The following is a 7,713-nucleotide window of genomic DNA, read 5'->3' as shown; positions in this document are numbered from 1 at the left end:
ACAACGGGAAAAGAAAAGCTGAGAGAGAAATCGTTTAAAATTTACGGAAAATCGTAGATTTTGAAAAGCCTCAAGTGTTTGAAAAAATGTATGATATATATACATCGTGAATGGATATCTAATCGCGGTTGGATTTTTTTTTTCTTCTTTTTTTATCGTTCAACGTGTTCGAGTGAAAATATTACTACAGTGTATATAATAATGTATAGTTCAATAATAACGAATCCATACACTGATAGAAATTTTTAGTTTCGTTTACCGCTCAGTCCTTGACTATTTTCATTTTTTACCACGATCGAAAAATACAGTTCCAGGTAGAAAATGAAAATTAGTTTTCTAGCCGTTACCGGAAAGTCTGGTATCCGTTACTTTTCTTTCTCGTTACAATCGCCGTTGCTATATTTTCTTGCAACGGTTGCGAAAATTTAACGCTTGCGCGAGAATAAATTGACGGCAAAGCTTCGTTTAACTAAAAAAGTAGCGTAAACCTCACAAACTGATTTTGCGTTGCAATTACCAAAAAAGGATCGGCGATAGCGCAAAATGGTTAGGCGTACCTCGTTTTTCGTAATCCCAACGACATTCAAACAGTTTTTTTCAACGATACCAGTTTTACACTGAATTTTTCTGGTTACAGTAACAAATGAAATTTTTCTCAGTGTAAAATTACGTGTATACAGACATTGTACACACATTATAATCGCTTTCGCAGTCGGAATTGCGGGGAAATTATGGAGCCGGATAATCGCAGCTGAGAGTCGATGTAGAGGGGATTCCAGGTGTTAAGTAGCTTGTCGTGTGTGGCAACTAATTAAGGGTAAAGGGTCCGGAGGCGGAATTTCAGGGCAATTTAAAATCGATTCCGTATAGCCTTTGGGGCGTGTGGAAAGGGGATGGAGGAGAACTTTGAAAGCCTCGAAGGCTTTCTTGGCGGCATGGCGCCAGTTGTAACCTGGCCGGGTAATCTCCCGCGTAATCTGTTTAGTTATCCGCCATTCATCAGCCGGCTTGACGTTTCCGATGACTGCCCGCCGATCCGGGACGTTGGTGAAAAAGGGTAGAAGAGGAGAAAAACTCGGAGGAGAGAAAACCGCACTGATTACCTCCGACGCGTTCACGTGTCGAGAGAAGATATCAGGCTTCGAAGGATGAATTTCGTTCCGAGGATGCAAAACTGCCAATGCGCGGGGCGCTGGATTTTATTTTTTGTCCCTTCAAAAATTTTACGTGAATTTGCGAGTCCGCCGATTCGCATGAAATTATGGACGAAAAGTTCAACAAAGATTTGCCAACAACTGTTTTATTACAAAGTCGCAAAACTGTGTTAGATTTCAAAAAGGCTGATGATTATTTCATCATTTTTGAATGAATCTGAAATGTGTGATTAAAAATTGTTTCAACAGTTTTCTTGCGACACTTTTCATCAGCGTGAAAAACGACGCGTCTGTCGGTCTGTTCGATAAATTTCCGCGATGATCTCGACAACGGCGGAGTGAGAAATCAGAAGCTGTTACAGGACTCGGCGGTCAAATGAAGAAGTTTTGAAAGTAAAATTAGAGAAGAAAAAAGTTCTGAAAAAGAAGATATTCATAAAATTTTTTTTAAAAACAAATTTACAAGCTGGGAAAAACATAATCGCTCGTTTATAAAAAGTAATTCGGGAGAAAAAGTATATGTTTGTCGGTAAAACGGTGAAAATTGATTTACTTCCGGTAGAACCTAAAGTTCAAATTAAACGGAACGTAGCAATTTTTCACGCCCATTGTTTGATTGTAAAATCCTGTGAGTTTCAAATTTTTTCATCAAACCGTTTCCGAGATCATCGCGAAAGTTTGTCGGACAGACCGACATTATTTTAAAAACCTGTTTTTCATATTCTAGAATTTGAAAAGCGTTAAGGATTCGTTGAAATTGGAGATAGAAATTTTGGTCCGAAACCAATACTATTCTTGTATCGCCCGAGATGATTAAAAGTAAAAAGATTATCGTCTCGCAGAAGAAAAAATAGTCAAATGCTAAATTATTCCCGACTAAAAACGTACGTAAGTTCGAGAAAAAGTTCCGGCGTTAAAAATTAAACCGATTATCTCGAATCCCGCTGTTTGCAACAGAAAAACAGAAAAAAAAAAGAAAAGAAAATGAAAGAAAAACGAGCGACGAAAACGCAACATTACATGTATAATTGAAACGCCGGTGTAAAATTTAACCGAGTTGAAAGTCTTGGGTTAGTAAAGAGTATAGAAAAACAAGAATAAGATGAATATAAAAAAGAATAATAAAAAGATGCGGTCGATGCAGGTACGAGGCGTTCCCAGAGAGGAAGATTTTCCTCGGAGTGAAATCTTAGTTTCCCTTCATAAATAAACACAACTGCTCGAACATCTGGCGCAGACGTAATTCATCGTGAATTAATTTAAGGGCCTATGCTTTCGCCGCCGCACTAGTACTTTCATTAAGGTTTAGACCCGTGGCGGTGCCTTACGGCGCCATTTGGCGGCTCACTTTATGCTGATTTTATTTCCTTTCTTTCGAGAACTTGGAGAGAGAGAGGGAGGGAGAGATCTCAGCAATTATGCGGTATTATTACTCCCGGTATGAAGGCAACCAGGGGTGAGAAATCGCCGCCCCTCTCACCCCTTTTTTCCCGCCAAAAAGTGTCGCCGAAAATATGGTCGAAAAGCAATTTCGATTTCGCCAATTCGCCAAGTCGGCTCGCCTTTTCCTTTTTCCTTTCCCCCCCTTCTTCCATCTTCACCCTGTTTAGCCGCCAGCCTTACTAGCGAATATTCGCGACTTGCACGCACGTGCTTCTCGCTCTTTGCTGAAACACTTCGCACCACCCGGCGCCCCGTGTGTGACATGAATATTTGTTCCTAATAAAATACGCTTCATCACCCATTGCGGGACGGGTTTTGCCTCTCCGTATATCTCGCATCCGGCAAGCGGGCAAGCTCCTTAAAAAAAAGCTCACTCCTTCCGACTGAATATTTTCTCAAAACTTCAAATCCGTTCAATCTGAACTAACGATAAGCGAGAAAATCCGTTCAAAGTAAGAATCAGAGTTTTTTTATTCTTTACCTTCTGATTTCACGGGGTTCAATTAAAATCGTTTCCTTTCTTTTCGCATTTATAATGCAAGTAATGTGGTTTTTATTCATTCTCTTTTCTCTGCCTCTTCAAAATAAAAGTAGTTCTCAGATTCACGTATCGCTCGATTTTCTCCTACGAAATAATTAACAATTTATTCGGACGCACGACTGACGAATGTTATTGCGTTAATGGACGATCGGAAGCCGACTCGTTTAGGTTAAAATCAGACAAAGAAGATTAATCGGGATATCATATCAAATAAAATGCGAAAATTTCTTGTTATATTTCAAACTATTTCCGTTTGACGATGAAAACGAAAAAGTTTACGATACCGCGAGTTTGGAATCGAGCTGATCGACAAAAATTGATCGAAGCTGCTCTTCTTCTTTCCTCCTCTTCTCTCTCTCTCTCTCTCTCTGTTTTATTTCCGGGCGAACCTCGAGGCGGAGTTAACAAGCGTTTAAGCTTCTGGAGACGTTAAAGGTGATAATTAGTGGGATCGGAGGGGTGGCAGGAAGCGACTCGTGCCAGGGACTGAGTTGTTGGTGGCCGGCCGGCCGTTCGGATTTCGCGGAGCAAAGTCGGTCCTTCCCTCGTTTGCCGTCATTAGCCCCGATGTTTACCAAAGTCTCCGGCTTTACTCGCTTCCTGCGCGTATCCGCGTATTCCTCCGACTGTTGTTGCCTCCGGCATTTGCACTTTCCACACACACACACACTCGCGCGCCGATACTTTCCTACATCCCACCCTAAACACAAAGCGCCGTCCCACTCGTCGAGTCCAGACGAAACAACCCTCGTCGAATTTTCCCGGTAGGTTGGTATATACTATTGTAATCTCGGCTGAATCGATTTTGTCTATTTTCATCCACAGGTGTTCGCTGATTTTCTATTTCCAATAAACCGACAAAAACTACGCCCGTCAAATTCTCTTCACAATAAATTTGTACTTGTATAATTGTTCACGAATTTCGTCAATGTGCTGCCAGTGACTCGATGCTGCTGTTGTTGTTGTTGTCGTCGTTTTTTGTTTTTCTTTTTTCGTTTTTTTTTTCCTAGAAGTCTAAAATTTGAACGAGTTTTTTTTTTTATAATCAAATTTCACGTGCCAATAGACCAGCCATGGAAGCGACAGGAGAAACAAACGATACGTTGATCGTGGAGGTGATAAAATTTTAATAGAAAAAATAATCGTTTCAGTTTTGATTCAAAAAATTAAAAAAAATATATATATATGTATAGCGAGTCATTGGGAATCTATTATTGAACATTACTGTACATAAAAACAACGTAGTTGTTATTCCTTCTGTGTTCTCGTTTCTTTTGTTTGTTTGTTTTCCTCTCGTTCAATTAAAACGGAAACGTCGATCGTAACGAAAACTAATTTCAGATTTGTAAAGTAAAATTGCAGGTACTTCGTAATCGACGAAAAAATTTCTTCAAAAAGTGAAATAATTTTCCTCGTCGGTATGTACAAATTGTTACAACGTATTGCGATATTCTGTACCGCGTATAACGACGTTAACGAATAAAAGTACGTCGGAATTCGTCATTGAAACATATTCTACAAATAACCACACACACGTACGAATGTTCGCTATTTCGTTATTATAATACAGCCGTAATTGCAACGATTGTGATTTTTCCTAAAGCCCTGTTTCTTTTTCCCAACGCTTTGCCGTGCCGGTTCGGTTCAGTCAGCCTGCGGTAACAATAAACCGGTGTGGGAGTTTATACCTCGTTCACTATGTGCCGCAATTATTTTAGTTAATTATAACCCGGCACGACAATGGCAAGTAGACCTCGAGGTCGTGTAATTATTATCGCGTAACAGTTTCGCTGTATAACAACGATTATAATGATAATATTAATAATAATAACGAACCAACGATTTATCATACCCATCTCGTTAGGTAAGTACGTATGAGGCGTGCAAATCAAAGTCTCAAAGCTGATTTATCGTTTTACGCTTTACAAATGTTACAAAAAATTTTCGATACTACAAACAATTTCATCCTGATCGTTCGCTGAAGTTATTAATAAATTTTTTATACACGTTATCAAAGTCATCACGAATCGTACTGAGACTGCGATTTGAAAACAAATCATACGACATTGATTGCAAACGAATATATCGCTTGTATAATGGTAAAACGTTTCTGTTTCGTTTTATTTGCATTGCACGGAGTGACCTTTCTTTTTTCATTTCTTTTTTTTTTTTTTATTCACGTTTAAAATTTATCAACCGAATATCCTATCGGAACTTGACGATAATCGTAATTTTCCAACGACCGTTTAACAAAATTGGAAGAGAAAGACGAACGAACAAGGCTCGTATCGTCGCGGGGCGCAAAAAAAAAAAAAAAAAAAAAAAAAATGCGCGTTTAACAAACGATTAAAACAAATCCCGTGAGTAAAGTATCGGGTATCGTATAGCGAGTTTAAGCCACGAGCAACAAGTGTTGCTTCTTTATCCTTAGCGCGAATCGCTAAGATAAAAGAAAGGTAGTGCGGGGTAAGAAGAAAAACGAGGAACGAAGCGAAAACAATAAAAAAAAAAAAAAGCAACGGGGCTGTAAGCAGAGAATCGGAGGGTTGAACGTACCCCGTGTACTTTTCTTCTCACCCCGCGGTGTGTATCCACAAAAGCTTGCGGGAGGAGGGGGGAATGGAAGAAGAGAGCCGAATCAAATTCTCGTGCATGCGGTGTGAAGATCCGACAGAAGGAGGTAAGAAGAAAAACTGGGAACGGTAAAAAAAATAAAAAAAAATAAAAATAAAGAATAGAAAAGAAGTGAAAAGTAAAAGCGCTGGCTAAAGAAGAAAAAGCTACCCTGCGAAGGGTTGGGGGTGGAGGTAAAAACGAGGATCCTCCTCCGACACGTTTTTATGGATACGCTTTGCACGTCACTCGGCGGTCGTCAGTCGGCCGTGTCAGTCACATATCGCCACCCATCTCGCCTCGCATTAACTGTGAAATGGATCACGTATCTTCCCGATCGTAAAACGTCCGACGCCGCCCGCCGCCATTTTCCACGAGGTTGTACAAACGTCGAGAGGCCGCCGAGCTTTTCCTCCATCCGCGTCCTTCGACAAGGTCATTGTTTACATCTCTCCGTGTTTCTTATACGCCGAAAACACCCTGTTTTATACTTTTCTCGAGCTCGGAACCCTTTCGCCGCCCCCAAGTATTTTATCATCGTTATCACTCACTCTCTCTCTCTCTCTCTCAAACTTCGCCTTCGCGTTGTCTTTTTTTTTTTTTTTTTCAAATTTATTTCGTCTTTTTTCCACTTTCCAAGTTCCCACGATTCGGTATAAAAATGTATGTCGAATTTATTACAGGGGGGGGGGGGGGGGAGGAGGAGGAGGAGGATCGTTTTGCTTTTGCCCTGACTGCAGATTTTTATGTAAAATATATATTTGTAGAAAAGATTATCGTATGTAATTAACAATAAGATGAAACAATTACCGCTTAATATCACTTGTTAAAGGTGTAAAATGTCACGAAGCGAAATAAACAATTTTATACCAACTGTTATTATTCGTTCAACTTTTGGCGCAATTGTTGTTTTTTTTTTTTTTTTTTTTTTTTTTTTTTCACCTCTCAACACGTTTGGTGGTATGAGAAAAGTATTGGTTTCGATTTTACAGGAAACAGCTCGATGAGAAAAAATATAAAATTACAAAATTTTACAATCGTACGATGGATGTAAAAAATTGCCGCGTCCCGAAAATTAATTTAAACTTCTGGTTTTACCGGAAACAAAGCAATTTTCAATGTTTCACCGACAAGCATGTCGATTTTCCACTTTATTACTGTCTCCGAGTGAAAGACTATCTTTTTTTATATTTCCCGCTTTAGATATTCATTTAAAAAAAAAAAAAAAGAAACAAAAATCGATCAATTTTCCGTTGTCGAAATGAAAACAGTCAAGGACCGCGCGTTAACCGGAAATAAAAATGTCTCTCACCGTATTTGACCCGGCAGATAGGCGAAAGTACTTCCGTTTATCGATTTTAACCGATTTCGGCTAGATTCAGGACAAACTGCATTCGGCCCACGAACCTTGCCCGCACGTGTATGGGTGGTAGACTTGTCCCGACAACGTCCCTCGGGTTCCGGACGGCGGATCCCAATTGCCCGAACTGGAACCGAACAGATGGCACCCGCGAGTCCCTCCCTTCCCCCAGTTCAACATTGTTTAACATTGTTTAGCCTGCAAATATCTGTGCGAGTCTGTGTTGATGTGCAGAAAATAGAAACGAAGCTGGAGAGATAATATCGGGGCAAAAGCGCGGCTGCGTACGTTCTTTGAAAAATAATCCGGGAATAATTTCGACTTGCCGAAATATTCATCCGGCTTGCAGGAGGATATTCGAAGGGATGAAAAACGGAATCAAGGACAGGGCGAAAAAAATATTGCCAACATTTTTGAGCGCGGATTAAAACGAGACGAAACTTTCGCGTATAACACGACTCGCAATTCCCGAGTCTGATAATCGCTGCTCGAATATAATCCCTACAGCGGGTGAAAGAATTTTTCTATTTTTTTTTTTTTTTGAATCATTTTTTATTTCGTTTTCATTGCAGATTTTACAAGTCTGTGCAATTTTTGCAATT

General features: G+C 39.8%; 1 long non-coding RNA gene across 1 annotated transcript in view; it reads right to left on the bottom strand.

Moving 5' to 3' along the window:
- LOC124309350 (uncharacterized) overlaps positions 1-7,713 on the bottom strand; it is a 69,413-nt gene that overhangs the window by 39,824 nt on the left and 21,876 nt on the right. The gene's annotated exons all lie outside the window — the stretch shown is intronic.

Source organism: Neodiprion virginianus, chromosome 7, assembly GCF_021901495.1.
Source record: "Neodiprion virginianus isolate iyNeoVirg1 chromosome 7, iyNeoVirg1.1, whole genome shotgun sequence".
Taxonomy (NCBI): domain Eukaryota; kingdom Metazoa; phylum Arthropoda; class Insecta; order Hymenoptera; family Diprionidae; genus Neodiprion; species Neodiprion virginianus.
The sequence above is the reverse complement of the archived record's forward strand: the minus strand, read 5'-3'. Positions and strand labels throughout refer to the sequence as shown.